This window comes from Podarcis cretensis, assembly GCF_951804945.1.
Source record: "Podarcis cretensis genome assembly, chromosome: 2".
Classification (NCBI taxonomy): Eukaryota; Metazoa; Chordata; class Lepidosauria; order Squamata; family Lacertidae; genus Podarcis; species Podarcis cretensis.
This window is the reverse complement of record NC_137171.1, coordinates 57,795,021-57,816,266: the sequence shown is the minus strand read 5'-3', so window position 1 is coordinate 57,816,266 and position 21,246 is coordinate 57,795,021. Positions and strand designations below refer to the sequence as shown.

The window sequence follows — 21,246 nt, the reverse complement described above, 5'->3', positions numbered from 1 at the left end:
CTGCTGCTGCCGCACCGCCAGAGCCCGATTTCTGTTCTCATCCTGAAGCAAAGTTCTTAACCCGAGGTACTATTTCTGGCTTAGCGGAGTCTGTAACCTGAAGCATCTGTAACCTGAGGTACCACTGTACTGGAGTGGTATAGCAGACACTTTCCTACAACCCAGTTGCACTCAGAAAAATATGGAATAATGAATTACGTGGATGACATCATTCCTTCCCAGTGGGTGTCAGTCCCCAATATCCAACCCACGTTCATCCCCAGAGGGAACTTTTACACTCCACATACTTTTGGCTAGAATCATGATCTTTACTTTTCTTCTCTTTGATGTCAGAAGTGGGCAGCGTAATGCATTATTTATTCCAGCAAACTCTCCTGTGGCAACCTGTGCTCACAAAACTCTTGTCACCAAATATTAAATTGGACCATAACTCAACTCCTATAAATCCATTAAAGTAATTTGCACTCACTGTGGAGCTAGGCTATAAATCTTTTTGTTTGGTTTTACAAGACAAGCTTCTGCCAAAAACATTTACCGGCCGGTTGTACTAATCTCACCCTTTTCTCGGTAGGTTACATATGAAGTAGACTGAAGGACACAAAGGCTGTGCTTAAAGCACATTAAGAACAAAGCAAAAATTGACAAAGCTCGTGACATTTGGAGTCTAGCCTCTCATTTTATCCCTAACTCATATGGCGAACACAGATGTAAGGAAGGAAATAAAGCAGGCTTCCCGAGGATTCTGGCCCCCCACAACTATATCTGTCAGAGTATTTTCCAGTATTTTATTTCTTTCTACCATATTTATATGGTAGTTTTTTAGGCTCAGGTTTTCTGTTGGGAAGTGCCACTGAAATTTCATGTAAAGCCGAACAGAAAGAGAACATGGCAGCTCCTTAGGTGAAACAGCTGGAGCATTTTGAGGGAAGCTAAAATTATTTAGAAGATAGGTCTTGTGTTTTGAGGAAAGGAGCTCTGCACATATACCATTTATATTATCTTTAGAATTACTGGAGATGTAGCCTACTTTGCTTCCAAATTAATATGCAGTAGTTTTTCTACCTGCATTTAACAAAAGTGTTTTACGAGGACTGTTGACCTGCGTTGATTGTTAGACTTTGCCATTATGCTCTTGGATTTTTTTAAAATACTTCTGTATACTGGCTTCCTTCTCTTATCTTCATTCCATACCCCAATGATCTAAACTTGAGAATTGCGACTTGGGGACCAATTTATCCTGATTGTAGGACTGAGGTCAGGCTTGCAAAAAACAACAGCCACATAATGGTGCAAATCCAGAACTGGCTGCTCAAAATGTGTTTACTGTTGACTGAGTGCAAAGGTACTACATGAGTTGCTTCTTAGCATATCTGATGGCCCTTAGGGAGACTGGAAAGAAGTTTTAGAATGAAGGTCTCTTAGAATAAGATCTTCTGGAATAAAATGGATTTATAGTACAGGGCGGTGACATCAGGCTAGCGGGGTGGTCCGCAGAACTTGGTAACATGGCTTGGGAAACACTCGCCAAGTAGATTTTCACCCACAACTGCAAAAGCCCTTTTGAGGAAAGATAATGGCCTGCAGAAAACTGTGACACACAAACCCTCAGCGAAAAAATAGAAAAAAGAAAGAAAGAAACCAAGAGAATGAGAATGGGCTAAAGCGCAGCTGTTGGGATAGAAGAAGAGTATCTCATCCAGAGTGAATGATTTATTAAAATAATCAGGTTCAAAGCATTCACCCAGCAATTGCATCCATGATTTGACTACTGACTGTGAAGGTGCATCACTGTGACATCAGCTCAAATGGATCTTTTTATTGAGTTAGAATTTCAGGTTAATGATGCCAAAAACAGGGGACTCTGAGTAGTGAAAATAATGAAACTGCCATTTGCAAACATTATCCAAATCCATAGTTCCAAAGTGCCTTACTTCTTATGCCCAAAGTACTGTCCTTTTTATTATACTGCTTACCGCTAGGGTTGCCAAAACAATACCCCACTCCTTATTTTCATTTTACTTGAAAAGTTGACTTTTCATCCAGCTTTCAGCTCACTCAGAATGTTCATTCGTATCCATTTGGATTTGTTTTGTGCAGGTTTTCACTGTCACTGAACAAAGTGACATCGTCATGCAATTATTACATATTCATTCACCTTCCAGCACATTTCCCCAGCATCTTTTATTATTTGCTTTCTTGCAGCATATGACTTTATGTAGCACTATTCACAGCACAATCCTATGCATGTTTACTCAGAAGTAAATTCAGTTGTGTTCAGTGGTATTTGCTTCCTACTCTGTGCATTAAGGCTTTGTAGCCTTAGTGATATAAGCACCTCACGCATCATCACACAGCATCATTCCGTTTCTTACATGGTATTCCATTGGCTGCACTGAGCTGCTGTAATATTATTTGGAACTCATTGCTGAAAACAAAATCAATGGTAGGAAGCTGTTGCCAATGGCAACTCAGGCTCCTGTGCTACCCATCCATCCCAATAAACAAGGCTTTTCACCCATACCCACCTGGAATATTATGTATCAAGGTGGGGCACATGTTTGAACATCAATTTCTTTTTTCTTCTTTTATTTTCTTTTTTGCTGAGGGTTTGTGTGTCATAGTTTTCAGCAGGCCATTATCTTTCATCAAAAGGGCTTTTGCAGCTCTGGGTGAAAATCTAACCTATGAAACTTCAGCTCTGTCATTTTTATCAACTTCTTTCTCTCTCCATCATATCTGATTCAATCAGCCTATGCTACAAGCCATTGCTGCCCCAGGAAGAAATTGTTTGTGTCATAGGTTTTAGGAAGATTTTCTTTTTTTTAAAAAAAAAAAGGAAAAAGCTTAATTTCACTCCTTTTAAAAATATCTACTGTTCTGCTTGGAAAGAAGAATTATCCATAGCTCTTTGGCATTCCACAGGCCATTTTAAGGATAGCCTCATGCTGTCATGCTTGTTAGAATAGGTCTCTTCCCAACACAAACAAGCATCAGGAAAAAAACTCCAGCTGCTGTGAAGTGGCCCATGTTTTGAGTTATGTGAAAGGAAGAATGCACACCATTCAGATACCTCTTGATTATTTTAAGGTGAAAAAGAGCAAGAGACAATCCCCACTCCCTCTGAAAATACCTAGAGACCTTTGCATGCAAAAGGTCCCAGGTTGAATCCATAACATCTTCATGTAGGGTTGGGGAAAAAAACTTCTGTCTAAAACTCTGGAGAGATGCTGCCAATCAGTGAAGACAAAAATTGAGCTATATGAACCAACGGTCTGAGGTATGGCTGCTGCCTATGCTCCTAAATGATGTAGAAAACATAGCTGCTCTTTGTCAGTTCTGAGCCATCAACTCTTCACCTTTCCATGAGTGTGTGGTGGAGAGCAATACTTGAATCCTAGTTTTGAACTTCAACAACTGGAACAGAAGCCTTGTAATTAGATTTAGAGTTGTGAGGCTCATTAAGTATTACCTTTGAAATATCCTCCGTGAAAGGTTAATTCCATCTCTGGGGTGTAGTACTTTAGCAAGGGGCCTGATTATCCCTCACATCCTATCTGCATTTTATCTTACCCTCTTCCCATGTCTAGCGCAAACTCCTTGTTCTTACCTTTAAAGGATTCCACAGCCTCACCTTTCTATCTTTCTGCTCTCATATCCCAATATATTACTCAGATCTGACCTCCAGCTCTACCACTTTGAGCTTGAGAAAGGCTTGCGAAAGGCAGCCTGTTCTTTTAAAGGAGAGGAGACTCTTCCTTGATTCACCCATTGTTTATCCCTCACTGCCCTTGTGTCTGGATTGGTTGGTGTGGTGGGACAGAGTTACCCTCCCAAAACCTTACTGGGACAATGCTGGGTTAGGGCAGCAGCAAAGTCAGGGTTCTGAACTAGATTGGAGTCAATCTAGTCCCACTACTGGTAATTATTATTTTATTATTTATGCCCTGCCCATCTGGCTGGGTTTCCCCAGCCACCCTAGGTGACTTACAGCACATATTTTTTTAAAAAAAACATTAGACATTAAAAATTTCCCAATACAGGGTTGCCTTCAGATGTCTTCTAAAAGTTGGATAGTTGTTTATTTCATTGACATCTGATGGGAGGGCGTTCCACAAGGTGGGCACCACTACCGAAAAGGCCCTCTGCCTGGTTGCATGTAACCTCACTTCTAGCAGTGATGGAACCATCAGAAGGCCCTCAGAGCTGGACCTCAGTGTCTGGCCAGAACGATGGGGGTGGAGATGCTCCTTCAGGTATACTGGTGCATCTGTGCAGCCCTGACCTTGCCACCAGACTCCCCCAGTGCCATTCAGGTAAGGTAAGGAAGGTCAGCTCAGTGGCTCTGCCACACTACACCAGGCACTACTGGAACTTACTCCCAGCACACCCACATTGGTGCCTCTTTCTTCAAACCACAGTTCAGAACACTTCTGCAAAACCTTTGGCCTAAACTTATTCCACAGCTGAGCTCTTTTGTTGTCTCTTTCCCACTGTTATCTTCTCCTTCCTATCCAGTTAGATGTATGCCCCTTGTCTTTGGGGTCTAATTGCCAGCTCACGTATTGAAAATAAGGGGAATTCACATGTGTATGATCATCACTCAGTGATGACACACTCTATTAAATCAGGGATGAGGAACTTGTGGCCTTCCAGATGTTGTTGGATTCCCATCATCACTCCCATCATCCATGAGCATTGGCCATGAACAACATCCAAAGGACCATGGGTTTCTCTTTGCATAAAGGGATGGCTTGCATAGGTTGGGGTGGTGGTTGTGGGGTGTAATGACTGACAGCCATTTTGAAAACAATGGTGCTCAGTGGTATCCAGGCAAAAGGAGCTTCACATGACACTGACTGGGTTTCGGGGAACTGAAAAGCAAGAACTTGCCACCCATGGATTCCAGAGTTTATCTCATAATTCAGGTGCAAATGTCAAACTAATCAGGCTTTGTAGTAGACCACTCGGTCTCACCACTGGCTACTGCCAATGCAAAACAAAGCTTTGGGAATTTGTTAATATAGCTACAAAGCCATTTAGAGCAACCAAAAAAGATGGTGTTGTTTGTGAAAATGTTATCTCTGAGCCAAGAAAATAGCTTAGCTAAAGATAACAGGGAAATCAAAAACAAGCATTCAAAAGTGTTTGCTTTATTGTTTTCAGTTGACAATATGTTGGCCTGCTCTCAAAATGGAGTATCCAGAGTTCCCTCACGCTGGCCAAAATTGAAATAAGAATTTACAGCTTGCGTAATCCCCTTCCTTTCAGAGCATTGTGAATAGTCCTTTAAAAACAACAGCCTTCCAATTTTTCCTGCAGTCTCCTATTTACATTGTTAATCCACTTACAGCAATATGTAAATTCTTGTGCCTTGTTGCCTCTTTAAAACTCATTAACTTGGGTGCCATATTTATTAGCTGTTTCAATTGTCTTAAAATGGGAAAAACCATCCAACCTCTTTTTAAGCATGGTGGCAACTGGCTTCTTGACAAATATTCAGCAAAGCTAAGGCACAAATTACATTTGTCTCAGGATTGCTGCTCTAACATCCTGAGGGAGGTGAAGCCCAGGCCCCTGTTCCATGTTCTTTGAGAGATATGAGCCCTTGTTACTCGACCCTCTTCCATCTCTCCCCTCCCCTCCCCTCCCCTCCCCTCTTTTGTCACATAACAGCTAACTTTAAATGCCTACCATCTAACTTTAAATGCTTAACACTATACATTGCATTGTGGCTAGGTTGCTTGTGGCAGTAAATTTACTGCTAGCATAAAAACACGCTGCTTGTGGGATTAGCACTGGCAGCCAACCTGCCACCAGGCCAAGTTTGAGGTGGTACTAACATATACAGATCAGGATCACATTACTTGAGAGACTTGGAACTCAGCTACATTAGTAAAGACACAACGATTTGGATGCAGTATAAACATGCAACACCAGATGGCGCCAGAAAGCAGGAAAATTTTATACACTATTTTCCATAGGGTTTCCCCCCTTTTTGTTATAATGATCTAATCTCTGACTTGTTTATAGCCGGTTTCCCCCCTCTGTGTAGATCCACCCCAGGAGAATTTATCCTTCAGGTTCCAAAAATATCAGTAGCACATTCCACAACAACTTGGAGCAGGTCTTTTTATGTGTTCCTGTTCTGTGGGCACAATCCACAAGCCAAAGTGAAGATCCTTTCCCTACTTCACAGGTTCTGTAATCAAGAGGGGTGATTTATGTGATCCTCAATCACTATAAATTTGTATCAGGGTACCTCTCTACTTTATTTCACTTCATTTCACTGCCGATCATGACCATGTATTTAAACTGACACTATGTGTGGATTATGAAATAGTTGAGGGGGGTGGGGGGAGAGGATACTGTTTCAAAACCACACAGGTCCACTCATTAAAAAAAAATCCCACTCAGAGACTACCAGTCTTGTCTATTTTGTCACCTTTTAGGGCAAGTGAGAAGCAGAATAAATAGACTGAGAAGGGAGCAGAACTTACACAGTGCCATAAGACATGCTCTTTTTTCCATGCATTACATCTGGCACTCATGCCATGTGTCTCTCAGGGTGGTACACAATGCCACCCCACATGCAACTTTGTGCCATGGCAGATGGTATTTGTTCACTATCAACTGATATTCTGAGGCATGATGTATCTTTCCAAACAAAGGCTCTACTTTCCTGGTGGTCACTGGCAGGAATGCAGAGACTCGTGCTATTAAAGCAGCGATCCATGTTGTATATCATTCTAGTCCTCAATGCTGATATTGGAATCACTTGCCATGGAGAGGCCATTTTGTGTAGTATTTCTTTGGTAAATGCAATGTGTGGTTCAGAGAGGAGAAACAAAGGAAGGAAGAAAGAAAGGTCAAAAGAGCATTCATGAATTATAAATTCAATAAAAGCCAGATAATCTTTGTAGGTGGCAACATATATTAGAACGTGATGTAGCACTCACATCTAGAGTATTATGCTGGGCTTCTTCAGTGATGTAACTGCTCCCCTGGCTCCCATGTTTATAGCAGTCTGAATGGTGCTGGTGATTCAGCACAATGTCTTAGCACAATCCCTACAGTGAATTTGAAAAAGCATTTACAAAAGCAGGAATCAGCTTTGAAGTCTTCAGTTTTAGGAAGCTTTTGTTTTTATTTGCTCAGCAATAATTTTACCTAGGCTAGGAAAAACTATCTGGAAGAGAGAGGGCCTAAACTCTATTTACATTATTCTGACCATGGCTATGATCTATGCTTATTTATGCACTTTGCTTGTTTGGCAGAAAAAAACTGTTCCAGTTTTCCATCCCATTTGGGTATGACAGGGTGAAGATAGCCATACCATTCACTCTAAATGTGATAATACAGTGGTACCTCGGGTTAAGTACTTAATTCGTTCCGGAGGTCCGTTCTTAACCTGAAACTGTTCTTAACCTGAAGCACCACTTTAGCTAATGGGGCCTCCTGTTGCTGCCGTGCCGCCGGAGCACGATTTCTGTTCTCATCCTGAAGCACTATTTCTGGGTTAGCGGAGTCTGTAACCGGAAGCTTGTGTAACCTGAGGTACCACTGTAGTTTGAACAATCATCCACTGCCTGGAAAGCACATTGTTCTCAAGGGACTGAATACACATTATTATTTATTAAATTAATACGCTGCCCTTCATCCATAGGGTGGTTTACAGTATAAAAACACAAAGATGCATAACATAATAACAAACAAAACAATACCCCAAAAGTTTAAAATGCCATAGATACCGGTAGTTTAATTAGCCAAAGGCCTGGGAGAATTGGAAAGTTTTTGCCTGGTGCCTAAAGATATGTAATGAAGATGTCAGGTGAGCCTCCCTGCGGAGAGCATTCCGCAAATGGGGGGGCACCACAGAAAAGATGTTGCATCCACATGCTGTTGGAGTGGGACAGAGCCAGAAAGGGCTTAGAAATACCTTCACCTGCTTCTTAAATCCTGGTTTCAGCATCCACCTCAAGCTCCCTGTGCTTCAAAGCAAGTTATCTGGTCACTGAGGGGGTCAGGTAAGAATTGTCTATTGATCAGACCGAACATGAGAAGAGGAGTTTTTTATTTGCCTACTTTGCCTAGTAGCTGGGTTAAATGGCGCTTAGTTAGGGTTACCATATTTAGAAGAGCAAAAAAGAGGACACATGGCAACCCGAGGTAGGGAGCCATGATAGTTCAGTAGATGTGCAAGTCCCGCTGGGGTACACAATCCCAAGGCAGATACTAGCACACAGGCCCACAGTCCAGTCAGGCCCAGTTCCTGCCTCTGCAGCCAATCCAGAGCTCAGAGCACCTGAAGGTCAGTTGTACACAAACACAGTCCCAAAGAGCTCCCGGGAAGTTGAGCAGACACAGCACCTCAGCTCTGCTTCCCTTTTATATTGTAGCACCCTGCTTGTGGTTAACGCTTAGCTGGAATGAAATATTCAACGCAGCAATAGAGAAATTAAAATAATAATTTATTTGTCAGACAAATAAATATGAGGCACAGTGATATATGGTTACCAAGCTCTGGCCTGGCCTCCTGCCATTCTGGCCAGCACTTATATTTCCTTAACCCAGCCCCCTTGCTCCTCCTGTGGCTGCCTCTGTCCAATCAGCCTGGTTGAAATTCCTATTGGATGTTTGCTAGAACCAATCACAAAAGATACACCCATTTCCTCTTACCCTTTTATGGGAAACAAAAAGCTATATATTCTTCTATCTATAAATGACAAATAAGTAGTAATATATCTTACATGTGTCTCAACAAGGAACCTTAATTACCAGCTCACCTCGCCCTATTGCCCTCCAAAACAAATGGTTTAATCTTAAATTTTTATCTTAAACAGATGTCAAGGATCTTGAGTTCACATCATCATTGAAAGATCTCCTTCTCTTGGAGGTCTTTTAAACAAAGGCCTGATAACCATATGTGTGCTCTAATGATGTTTCCTGCTTGGCAGGGGGGCTGGGCTGGTGGCTGATGGCCCCTGTGATCTCTTCCAACTATATGAAATAAGAATCTAGCATAAGGATTTAACATTTCTTAGCTTCTAATTCCTTTGCATAATTACATTTAAGCCAATATATTTAATACATAACATAGATAGCTTTTTAGAAGAATAAACCTTTTCAAAGTAAAAAAGGAAGGAACATTTTACAGCCTCAAAATAAAATAGAAAGAAAACCTCTTCTTCTCTTTACACTCCCTTTCTCCAGCCAAGCCAGTTGCCTTTTTCACTGCTCTTGACCTTTCAACCTTAGGAAAATATGGCTCAAGTTTAATGGGAGGCACATGGTTTTATTTTACTATTTACCCACTCTTAATTATGTTTTTCTCTGCTTTTTTATCTTCTGTAATATGTAGGGTCAGTGTAACCTTGGCTGTCAGCCTGTAATTCCCTTTGACTTTGAGAATTGTTTTCTGCTATAAATCAGGGGGCCCCCTTGTCCAGGAGAATAAACATTTTGCCAAGGTTCTTAGGCAGCTGGTCTTCTGCCTGGCATGAACATTTGAAAATCTTTAAGCTCATCTTAATATACAGGCCTTAATCAAAAATATAAGCTTTGATAAAAATGCAGGCTTATGATTAGATGCCTCAATATCTCGCATGCTGATTGCAGCATCTGGGCTTGATGAGACATGTAAGCCTCACCTGTTCCAAGTCTACTCCAGCTAAGGAATCACACACCTCCCCTCAGAGCTAGCGAGCCCCACCTGGCCAGCTAGAGAGCAGCGCTGTGGGCCTTGACTGCCTCAGCTTCCTAGAGTACCCTGCTTTCTTCTCCCTATGCCTCAGAACCTGCCGTGTTCATGGACAGGGACCCCTCTGGCTCTGGAGATGGGTCCTGCTGCTCTGGTTCCTGTGCAGTGAACCCCATCCCCTCACCATCCTCCGACACGCTGTGAGTATTTTCTACACCAACCTCTCCTCCTCCACCCCCAGCTTGCCCCGGTGTGCCCCAGTCATGGCTACACCCCTCACCGCTATCCTCTTCCTCATCCCTGCTGTCCTGCCATTTCATGGCATCATGTCCAGTCCTTGGAGGGCTAAGTTGGCTGGGGACTGCCTTTTTGTTTGAGTTTATAAACTTATTCTAACAAGACTCCTGCCCCAGACCTCAGACAAGCTCTGCATGGGTCACTATGGGAAGCCATTGGGCTTCTGGGTGCTGAGCCAGAGGCAGCAGGGTAGGGGATTCCTAGACTTGCCCTCAATTTCTGAGACTTTCAGGGCTTTGGGACACATAAGCAGGAAAAGGAACCACTTTGCAGTTTACCTGGTCCACACACCCAGATTTTGAGAGACGTAGTGAATCACATGAGCCTCCCTCAACCCTAGTTGTTGTGGCTAGTTGGGACTGAAGCATACAAGTACAGTGGTACCTTGGGTTAAGTACTTAATTCGTTCTGGAGGTCTGTTCTTAACCTGAAACTGTTCTTAACCTGAAGCACCACTTTAGCTAACGGGGCCTCCTGCTGCCGCCGCACCGCCGGAGCACAATTTCTGTTCTCATCCTGAAGCAAAGTTCTTAACCTGAAGCACTATTTCTAGGTTAGCGGAGTCTGTAACCTGAAGCGTATGTAACCTGAAGCGTATGTAACCTGAAGCGTATGTAACCTGAAGCATATGTAACCCGAGGTACCACTGTACACTGCTTCTATATAATAGTTTATGCAGTTTTCCTGTGTTATCATGTTCAGGGAAGTAATGATGGTTCAGTCCCAATTAAACAAAGAGGGGTGTGTTTTGGGGTTGCCTTAAAGACTCTTGCCTTAGAGAGTTCCTGCACAGCATTCATAATTTGTGTAGAGTTCCTATGTAATGTTTGACTAATGTCCATACCAGGGGCCAGCACCCTTTTTCAGCCGTGGGCCGGTCCACCGTCCCTCAGACCATGTGGTGGGCTGGACTATATTTTGAAAAAATAATAATGAATGAATTCCTATGCCCCACAAATAACCCAGAGGTGCATTTTAAATAAAAGCACACATTCTACTCATGTAAAAACGTGCTCATTCCCGGACTGTCCGCAGGCCGGATTAAGAAGACGATTGGGCCGCATCCAGCCCCCGGGCCTTAGGTTGCCTACCCCTGGTCCAGACCCTAGGCAATCCACCTCACAGTCTTCAGTAACCACATTCCACAAGTTCAGAAAAAATTGAGAGAGACAAAATTCCCTTTGAGAAATATAAAAGAAATGGAGGAATCATTGATCTCTCAAAAATATTGTGTTTGCGGGGGCAGCGGCGGTGGGGAGTTAAGGCTGCAATGTAAGTGGGTGTTAAGGCTACAATGTAAGTGGGTGTTACATATATCTATCTTGCAGTAGTTAACTTTCAAGGTTAGGAAGTAGATGCAGACATTAATAAGAGAAATAGATTTTTAAAAATTGAGATATCTCAGATGACATCTGACTATCTCCACTGGACTCAGCGTTTAAAGAATGGCCATGATAACTGATATGTTATTTGGACATTTATTTCATCATTGCACCACAAATTTTGTGCGCGGTCTTTGCTAAAGGAATCTCACTGTGCAATGGGTGCGTGACACTGAACTATTGATCTCACTCATCTTTTAGAATAGGCCTCAGAGTGTAAGCATTCACTGCAGTGGTCAAAGGGTAAAAGGCAACAGAAGAAGAAGAGAGAAAGAAGGATGGCCTTGGGATTAAGAGGCAAAGCCTGGGGCTGCAGGAAAGAGGTAATGAAAGAAATGAGATTCAACAAGCCCAGCTTTGAGCAATTGCCTACAGGGATTTCATATCATGCTTTTAGAAGCATTTAGAGATCTTTAGCTCTAATCGCTCAATTCCCAACTTCACTGTGATCCATACCCTAAAGCACAGATAACTGGGCTTTTCTTTATTTCTTGCAACGTCCTCCAATGTCCTGACAAGGCCTAACTAAGAAAAATATACAGACATTAGATTACTTAATGGGCTCATTGGGTGGTCAACTAAGCTTTAAATTTAGGTGCCTAGCATTAAAATTAAGTTCTTAGAGAGAGTGTCCTTCCCAAAGATGACAATCTTTGTTATATCACCTCAGTATTCACATGAGAAGGTAGTTGTAGCTCTGCCTTTATCTACTTATTTATTTCTTAAATTTCTATCCTCTAAGGGAGCCTGAGGAAGCACACATCCAAGAAAAGGAACAATAAAATATCAAATAAAAAACATATTTAAAACATTAAAAACAACTAAAAAATTAAAACAATAAGATTTTAGATTTTAGTAGCCACTGACAGCCTTTCTCTTCCATGAATATCATGTGAATTAATGTCATTGTCTTATCTGTGTTACCACTATGACATTATCCAGTTCTGCTCTCCCTCACATAAGCTTTGTCTGCCTGTCAATCATTCATTCTACCTTCCTTTCACTCCAACCTCAATTCCCCAACTATGGTCTCTGGACCACCAGTGGTCCATGAGCATCATTCAGGTGGTCCACGACATATCTACAGATTTGTGATTAAAGATGGCAGACGGCACACTGATAACATTAAATAGTCATATTAATTTTTAATTGCTTTTATTCCTTAACATTGTATTTTATTGTATTAGAATTCTATAGAATTCAAATTGTGCTACAACAAAATACAAAACATAGGAAATAAAAAGAAGCACTAAAAATACAATTAAAAATAATTCTGCATCCAGCACTGTGCATTACATTTGCTACAACAGGCAAAAGAAAATCCTTACGTGGCCTGCCAGACCTTCGGCAATTTTTGAGTGGTCTGTCAGGGGAAATGTTTTGGAACCACTGATCTAGACAATCTGTTATGTTAGCCCATCGTAGGTGAATGTATCTGCTTAGCAGATTTTTATGCATAAACTTCTGCACTATGACTAAAATATTTCTAGCTTAATCTCACTCAGCTTTTCAAGCTGTATTCCCTGGTTATAAATCAGGCATGCTGTCCTCCTATTCCAATTCCCAGAGTGTCCTAAAATTAATATGGGGCCAATAACACTCTGTCATTCTCCTCTGAGCCTCCTGTTATCTCTTTCCAGTGGAATTCTGACAGTTGGTGTCCTCCTCTATGTCCTCTTTAGATAATGTGCCTGAAAAATGTGCATGACCTCCAGACTTCATCAGCTAAAAGAGTGGGCTGCACTTGGTTTGTTGTTGTTGTTGTTGTTGTTGTTGTTGTTGTTTTGTTGTTGTTGTTGTTTTAAAAGAACACATTAGTCTTTCCAAGATGTTTATGCAGAGGCAAACTTGTAAGCTTATGCAATATAAAGCAGAAAGAAATTTTTCTTCTAAACAAGGGATTCTTGTTGCAAGAAAAAGAGGGCGGGGGAGAAACCATCTCCAAATCCTCGCTCTCATGTACAACAAATATGAGAAATCAGCACCGTTTGCCTGCTGAGTCGGACTTAAGCACCCCTTAGAAATTATGCCAAACCCGTCATATTGCAGTGACAAAAATGCATACTTTGGTTTGCTAGCTGAAGAGCAACGGAGCTGAATTAGCATATGACTAAATTTATATTGCTTCAAAGTATAAATTTACCTGAGGAATAGATCATAAATATGCATTGCTAAGGGAAGGAGGAAGCTCCCTTATCAGATCTGCTAGTTTATTATCTTTACAAGCAAAGTAAATTATACTTGCTCAATACGATGGGGGCACGCAGGATATTTAAATTTACTTACTATTCTTCACAGGTAATTAATGTGTAATTCATGCTTGATAGCATTTTGATGGCCTAGATGTGATCTATGCAAGCCATAAAACACTGAAATCAGTGCCATAGCATTCATATATATTTTATGGGAATGGATTGTAACCTGCATATTTACTGAATATACAGCTAGAGACACTCACAGCTAGAGAAACTGCAGAACGTACCCTAACCATTATAATCTGAACTGTTAGTGTCCTATGATTCTGCACATGAAAGGTTCTGTACTCGGTAAGACGTCTGATGCAGAATTCACATTCCTAAGCTCAGCTATCTGAGCTATCTGTGTCTTTAAAAGGAAATTTATAGTTCTCATGATCCTGGAGATGCATTTAAAAACAAAACCTGCTAGTAAATTCTGCAGGAGGTTTAACTCCCATTAAACTTACTGGAAGTTCAGCCAATCAAAAATTTTGCAATGAATCTGCAGTAGAGAATGTAATTTTTTAAGAGAGGTGACAATGTATACCATAGTACGGTTATAAAAAACATAAAATCTTTGAAAATATTGGAAATTGAGTTTAGCAGTGTACTGTGTTTTGTGTATTAAAGGATACTGATGAGATGTGCATGATCAAAAGCCAAAGTTAAGCACTTTGAAATCTCATTGATTTCAGTGGGGAAACAGGAATGTGCACTTAGCTGACCAATTGAAATCTACCAGAGCTAAGTATGGTGTAGCTTTGGCTAGATCATGTCCATTGAATTTAATATCAAGGAAAACCATAGCTTCACAGACTTCTTCCTACTAATGTCTATACATCACTTATTTCTAACCTGAATTCATGTGATCACCAGGAGCAGTTCACAAGGGACACAAATAGACTTCTTCTCCTGTCACACTAATGTTAATATAATATAGTACCTCCAGTCTTCGGCCATATTTGGTAAATTTAATTAGTGTCAAAAGTGGCTTGTTTTGTAAGATGATCAGTTTTTAACCAAAGTAAATTACTTTCTTTATGACTAATAAATTAAACGAATTATATCTTTTTTATGCAGCATAGTGGGCTCATAAATCCTCCAAGCAGTTAGCTAGTAGTTTCACTTGATTACCTTTTCCATTACTGTTTTTTATACTCCTTGCCAGAGTGGGGAATTCATTCAGCTTTAATAACACGAGAGAAATGTTGATGAGCGGCTTGTTTAATTAGTGAACTACATCCTGAATTTGGTCGTCGTCTCAGAAGCTGAGAAGTGACCTGAGAGATCCTTCAGTTCGCCTTGGCTGATGAGCCTTAGAAATTTCTTTTTAGGCAGTCAAGTCTTCTTTGGACAGCCATATGCTTTTAACAGACAGGCATTGTTGTAAATAGCAATCACATGAAAGAGCATGCCTTTGGAGTTACTTTGCTTAATGTACCAGATGACCGAGGTCAAATGTTTAGTCAGAAGCTATTACTCACCTGTGTGTTAATTAAGAGTGCTTTTGAGAAGTCCTCTTATGAGGCTGTTCTTTGTAGTGTGGTTTGCCATGTTGGGAATGCAAAGCAGTATTTCGCTCCAAAATAGCTTATTTGTGTGGATCCTTTATTTGAAAAGAAGGGGGGAACCTATTTGGCTAAAGAACAGCTCAAAACAAAGCCAGCTTGTAGGCAACACGCTATGCGCTATTTTCCCATTCTCCTCTACTCTACCTCAGCTATTGTCTGTTTTACAATTTCACCCATGGCATGAACACTGGATAAGGATCATGGGAGTTGATGCATGCTGCTGAGCCTGAGTAGGCTTGCAGGAGAGGATGGGATCAGATGAGAAGAGAAGAGGAGCAAATATCAAGTAGCATACCAGGAAGGCAGCTTTGATTGGAGGAGCAATGCATGGTTCAGGCTGGGGTGAGGGAAACAAGATGCTGTTGCTCAATGAAGTTCCACCCTCCCTGACCCTACTGATCATGCTGGCTGGGCCTGATGGAAGTCCAACATAGAAGGGGACAGGTCCCCCATCCCTGTGATATTCTATAGCCCCTAGATAATATTGTTCAAAGAGAGAGGGAAAGTGAGTATAAAGGGGGAGCTTCTGGTCCATGGTTTTAGCCCTGAGCCCATGGGGGACAGGTCCGCCCAGAGCTACCTCTCCAGTCCATTCACTACAATGGCTGTCAAAGGTGGGAAATCCTTCACACATTTACCACTTCATGCACAGGCCACCCAGATCCTGGAACCCTGGGTAATCCGGGATCTAACAGCCACTGGGAAGCCTCTCAGGACTGTGGGGCAGGGAAGTTAACTCTTTCTTTCTCTGCTAACGTACCTGCAGAAGATTCATGTCCAAAGTTGCCTTTGTGGAGGCTTCCCGAGAAATGCAAATAGCAACTGTGGAGAACTGATTTCTCTCTCCCCCCCCCCCCATCCCCCCAGGGCCAAAACCAGGACCAGGACATTGCTCCAGCTTGCCTGCAGCTGCTCTTTACATAACAAACAGTATGTGATAATTGCGTTCCATTTGCCCAATTAATGCTGTCTAGTTTGCCTCTAAGAGCTCAGTCCTAGGACTATTTATTCAGAAGCAAATCCCACTATGTTTGACAGCGTTTCCTATGTGTGGCTTGCGACTGACTAAATCCCCTTAAGTGTACATAGAATTGCAGCATTAGAAGCATTATTTTAAATCACCAGGGCACAAATTAAATGGATTTGGTGAAGAACAACAGTGCCTCTAGATGCCCTCTCAGTGACAGCCTTCTTAATCATAAGCACTCTGTTACAAATAGATGGTTTGATGCCTTTCACTAGGCTGAGGAACTTGGAGCTTAGCCTTTGCCAAATGTACATAACCAAAGCTTGTGCTAAAATACTATCAGACTAGCACTACAACAGATTTGGTTTATTGCTTTATTTAGAGGCCCCATTGTGAACCTGCCCACTGGCGCAGATAAATAAGGCTTAGCCCCTGCAAAGAGTTACTCATTGGCACAATTCTTTATATTCCTACAACCAAACATTCCAGATAATTAACACTGCAGCAAGTCCCAAGTAATTACACAACTGGATCCTAAATGGACAGCAGGCATGGCTTTGTGCCAAACCGACTGCGGCTGCTATTTGCCACTGTGAGGAATCCTTTTCTGTAACTTTGAATAGCATTCAGTGACATCCCGTGTATTAGTAAAAATATCAAATTATATTAATGGGAAGAGAGAGCTGTGTTTCTAAATGGGAAATGCCTTGGGGCTTTTCTCGTATTGACTCATTCGCAGCTGAAGCCTGTCTATTGTTTCTCTTGCCTGAACTGAACACTGACTGATAATTCTTGTGTGGTGCTTTAGCTCTTCAAAGGACTATACAAATATTAATTTGCCAAAGTCTAATAATCCTCTCTAGCATGTCCTTGCCAAAGAGCTCAGGGAAACATGGGTTGAATAATGCCGCTGAGCATTGGGGCTAGCTGTTCCTTATGCAGCAGGAACTCAGACTTAAGTGCTTACATGTTGAATTCCAAGGTCAGATTTTGATATTTGCAATTTTTACTGTGTGGATATAAACCCCACAATCCACCCCTCCTCAGCAAAGCATGCCCCTCTATTGATTTTTATTCTCAAGTGAGCATTGCCGCGTTCTGCAAATTGCTAGTCCTTACCAGGCTGAAAATTAGCATCTCTCTATCTGGATACAATGCCATTTTGTTACCTAGCGGTTAGTTCACTAGTTCAGTAGGTGAGGGGTGTGCAGAGAGATGCAGAGCTCCAACTCCATTCACACATTACAGTGGTACCTCAGGTTACAGATGCTTCAGGTTACAGACTCTGCTAACCCAGAAATAGTGCTTCAGGTTAAGAACTTTGCTTCAGGATGAGAACAGAAATCGTGCTCCGGCGGCGTGGTGGCAGCAGGAGGCCCCATTAGCTAAAGTGGTGCTTCAGGTTAAGAACAGTTTCAGGTTAAAAAAGGACCTCCAGAACGAATTAAGTTCTTAACCTGAGTTACCACTGTACTTGTGAAGTCTGTACATGGAAAGAGACAGTGGAGTTGTGCTGCTTGCCCTGTCCCTGAGGCCACATGACCCCACTGTGCACATAAAGGTAAAGGTAAAGGTACCCCTGCCCGTACGGGCCAGTCTTGACAGACTCTGGGGTTGTGCGCCCATCTCACTTAAGAGGCCAGGGGCCAGCGCTGTCCGGAGACACTTCCGGGTCACGTGGGCAGCGTGACATCGCTGCTCTGGCGAGCCAGAGCCGCACACGGAAACGCCGTTTACCTTCCCGCTGGTAAGCGGTCCCTATTTATCTACTTGCACCCGGAGGTGCTTTCGAACTGCTAGGTTGGCAGGCGCTGGGACCGAGCAGCGGGAGCGCACCCCGCCGCAGGGATTCGAACCACCGACCTTTCGATCGGCAAGCCCTAGGCGCTGAGGCTTTAACCCACAGCGCCACCTGCGTCCCTACTGTGCACATATTATGTGCCAAATGGCCCACTACAGGCATAGCCTTCATCAGGAACTGGAATTACAGGGCACAGCATCTCCTCAGACATCCATGCTCAATATGTGGTCATGAGTAAATAGGGTCAGATGGAGGCGCATGACATCAGGGGCAGTGGTGTGGCTCTGCTCATCCTTCCTACGTGAGGGCCGCCTCCATGTCAATCAGGTGAAAGGAACCTTTGTCCTTACCACAGTAGTTTTCCTAATGCAGTGCTTTAGTTTAGCTTGAGTTTCCCAGTTGGGGTGAATAACAGTCATTCACTCATGGGGTAGGGCAAGTAAAGACTGCATGCACTTGAGCCACTATTTGGGTAGTGGCTTAGCCTGCTTCCTGATAGCACAAACCACTGAGAGTCAACGTTGTTCCTAACAGCATAGCTTCCTTCTGGGTTCTGCTTCTTGGTCATGCCAACATGTGATGAATCATGTTAGGAGTTTGCTTCTATCATCATCCTCATTATCATCACCAATGATGATGTAGCACCATCAAGTACACTTTATGGAATAGTGCAGGTAAATGAAATCCAGGGAAGCAGAGGGTACAGTTATCAGAGAGAAGAGGAAGGAAGGGAGTGAGGGTCCAAATATGTCCTGGGAGCTTTTTTGGATTTTTTTTTTTTAATCAGAGTGTGAGGCTGCCATGGACAGAATGTCCCAAGTCTACAACCCAACCAAAATCAAGTTTGAGTGCCCACAGTTCTCTTTTAAAATAGAGCCCTTTATATGACTGTTAGCTGTGCTGATTTTTTTCTGCAGGGCTTTTGTGCTTTAGCACTGGGACAATGTGTTCTGACAAATGTACAGTATACACTGTAATTGTAAATGACCTTTGAATTCAAGCCACACACAGGTTACAGTATTAGCAGTCCCATGGATATTGTTGCAGGGGCATGCTGAACAATTAGTAAAGTGAATAAAAGATATTCAGATATGCCACTTAGGGACTGTAATTTTTATGCCACTTGGAGACACTTTGACCTTCTAGTTTATTATGATTCAAGAAAAAATGTCAATATTTCTCAGCCTGCCAAGGTTGGTGGGAATTTTAATAAGCTATTGAGTAGAGAAGTTAATCCTCCAATAACAGATTCCTTGCTTTTGAATCTACAGTGTTGAAAATTAAGCTTTAACTACAGCTGGAGGAAACGTGGGATTTTGTTTTCATTTTTTACATATAAAGCTGTTGACTGATGTTGCATTTCCATATTATAACTCACTTCAGGCGGCAGGGGCTTTGGAGCCCCCAACCTTCGGCATGGAAGCATTTTTGCACTACATTATAATGGTGGAAAAGATGATAATGCAGTAACAACAGAAGGATTAAAGCTTGCAGTAAATTGCAAACTAACCTTTCTGTTTTGATTAGTCCTTTTGCAACATGCTTTTGTAATGCTCTACATTATGCTTATTACAATTAACGTTGCACAGTAATCTTCTAATTTCGAAAAACTTGGATAATTGAGTAAAATGCTAGTTATTAATTTTTGAACAGTACCTTCATTGGGAAATCCTTTTCTGTATCCATTTCTACTAATAGCTGTAAGCCTTCTGCTCTCTGAAACATCAGGTCCCACATTATTAGAGACTAACAATTTTTTTGGGTTAGGATTTCAGTGTCATCCAATCTTTTTGTGGCACTACCTGAAAGATACAGGAATCAAATGACATAAATATGAACCTGTGTATAAACCCTGGTATAAATATGAACATGAGAACCTGCATGATATACATGTCAACATGTCTAAACCTGGTCAATATCTCCTGGACAAAAAAGGTTGGAGGCAATCTTTTCCCAAACTCTTAAGGTGATATGATAGAGCCAATTAGTGCTGTCTGCATACAGCTTATTTTGTTCAGCCTTAATCTCTAGTCAAACAAGTTTTGTGAATGTTAGAAGTGCTTCAGAAACCATTTGAACAGTAACAAGAGAATGCCAAAATAAACAATATGTATGTATGGCTCTCATGTCACAGTCAAATGTCTTCAAACTGCTATGTGTATCCAACCTAAATTTTCATCCTTGGAAACTCATCCAACGATAGAGTGTGCCCATTGTCAGTTGAATGCCTCCTAATTAGTCTTCATTACATTAAAGCAGGTGTAGCCAATGCAGTGCCCTCCAGATGTTGTTGGACTACAATTCCCATCATCCCTTATCAGCCATGCTGGTGGGCCTGATGGGAGTTGTGGTCCAACAACATTTGGGGGGCACTTCATTGGGTAGCCTGCCTCAAAGAACCCAATGTGATCTTGTCTGGTTTTGTGACACCAGTTTTATGTTGTTCAGAACACAATAATCTTTTCACTTTACGAACAAAAGTTTCCTATTGATATCAAGCATATTGCTGAGTATACAGACACAACTTTATTGAAATCACGAGGTTGCTATGTTGTAATTATTTAATCACTGAGGCTTTAGTTTGTCACATGGCTTAGCCACCTGTTTATTCATTATTTATTTCAACAATTTATCTACCACTTAATTACAGCGGTGGGATTCAGCTCAGTTGCTGGCATGCGTAGAATGCATTGCCCACTCAGACAATAGGACTTCTGTCCCTCTCATCCTTCCTATACCCCTTAAATCTGTTCTGGAGTGCTGGGTGGAAGTATGGTTTTGCAAGCAAATCTCATTCTCTACGTACATACCCTACCTAGCATTATGTTGAATTCCACCCAATAGTCTCTAAGGGGTGTACAAGTAATTCAATACAGTAAATATAAAAAATCAGTTTAAAATATAAAATCAGAAATCAGTTAAAATGCTCAAGGGAAGGAATAAAGCCTTCAGTAGATGCCAGATGTTCAACAGGGAGGCCCTTCTGACCTCGAGTGGGAAAGAGTTCCATAAAATTGGGTCCACAATACTGAACACACAGTTCCTGGTGGATATAAGCTACTTATACTAGCAATGGGAGGTCCAATACAGTACAGTGAATGCCCTGAAGAACTCAGGTGGTTCTTGAGATTAATGACCTTATAATTTTACACAGGAACATTGAGGCTGACCTGGTAGCATATGGGCAGCCAGCACAAACATTTGAGCAATAATCTGTCCTCATCAGCAGCCTAGTCTCAGTGTTTTGCATCAGTTTGCAGCCTCTAGACCAGCTCAATGTATTAAGTACAAACA

At 41.8% G+C, this 21,246-nt stretch overlaps 1 protein-coding gene across 3 annotated transcripts in view; it reads left to right on the top strand.

Moving 5' to 3' along the window:
• The window catches only part of FSTL4 (follistatin like 4), a 353,517-nt gene that overhangs the window by 98,959 nt on the left and 233,312 nt on the right, over positions 1-21,246 (top strand). The window lies entirely within an intron of this gene.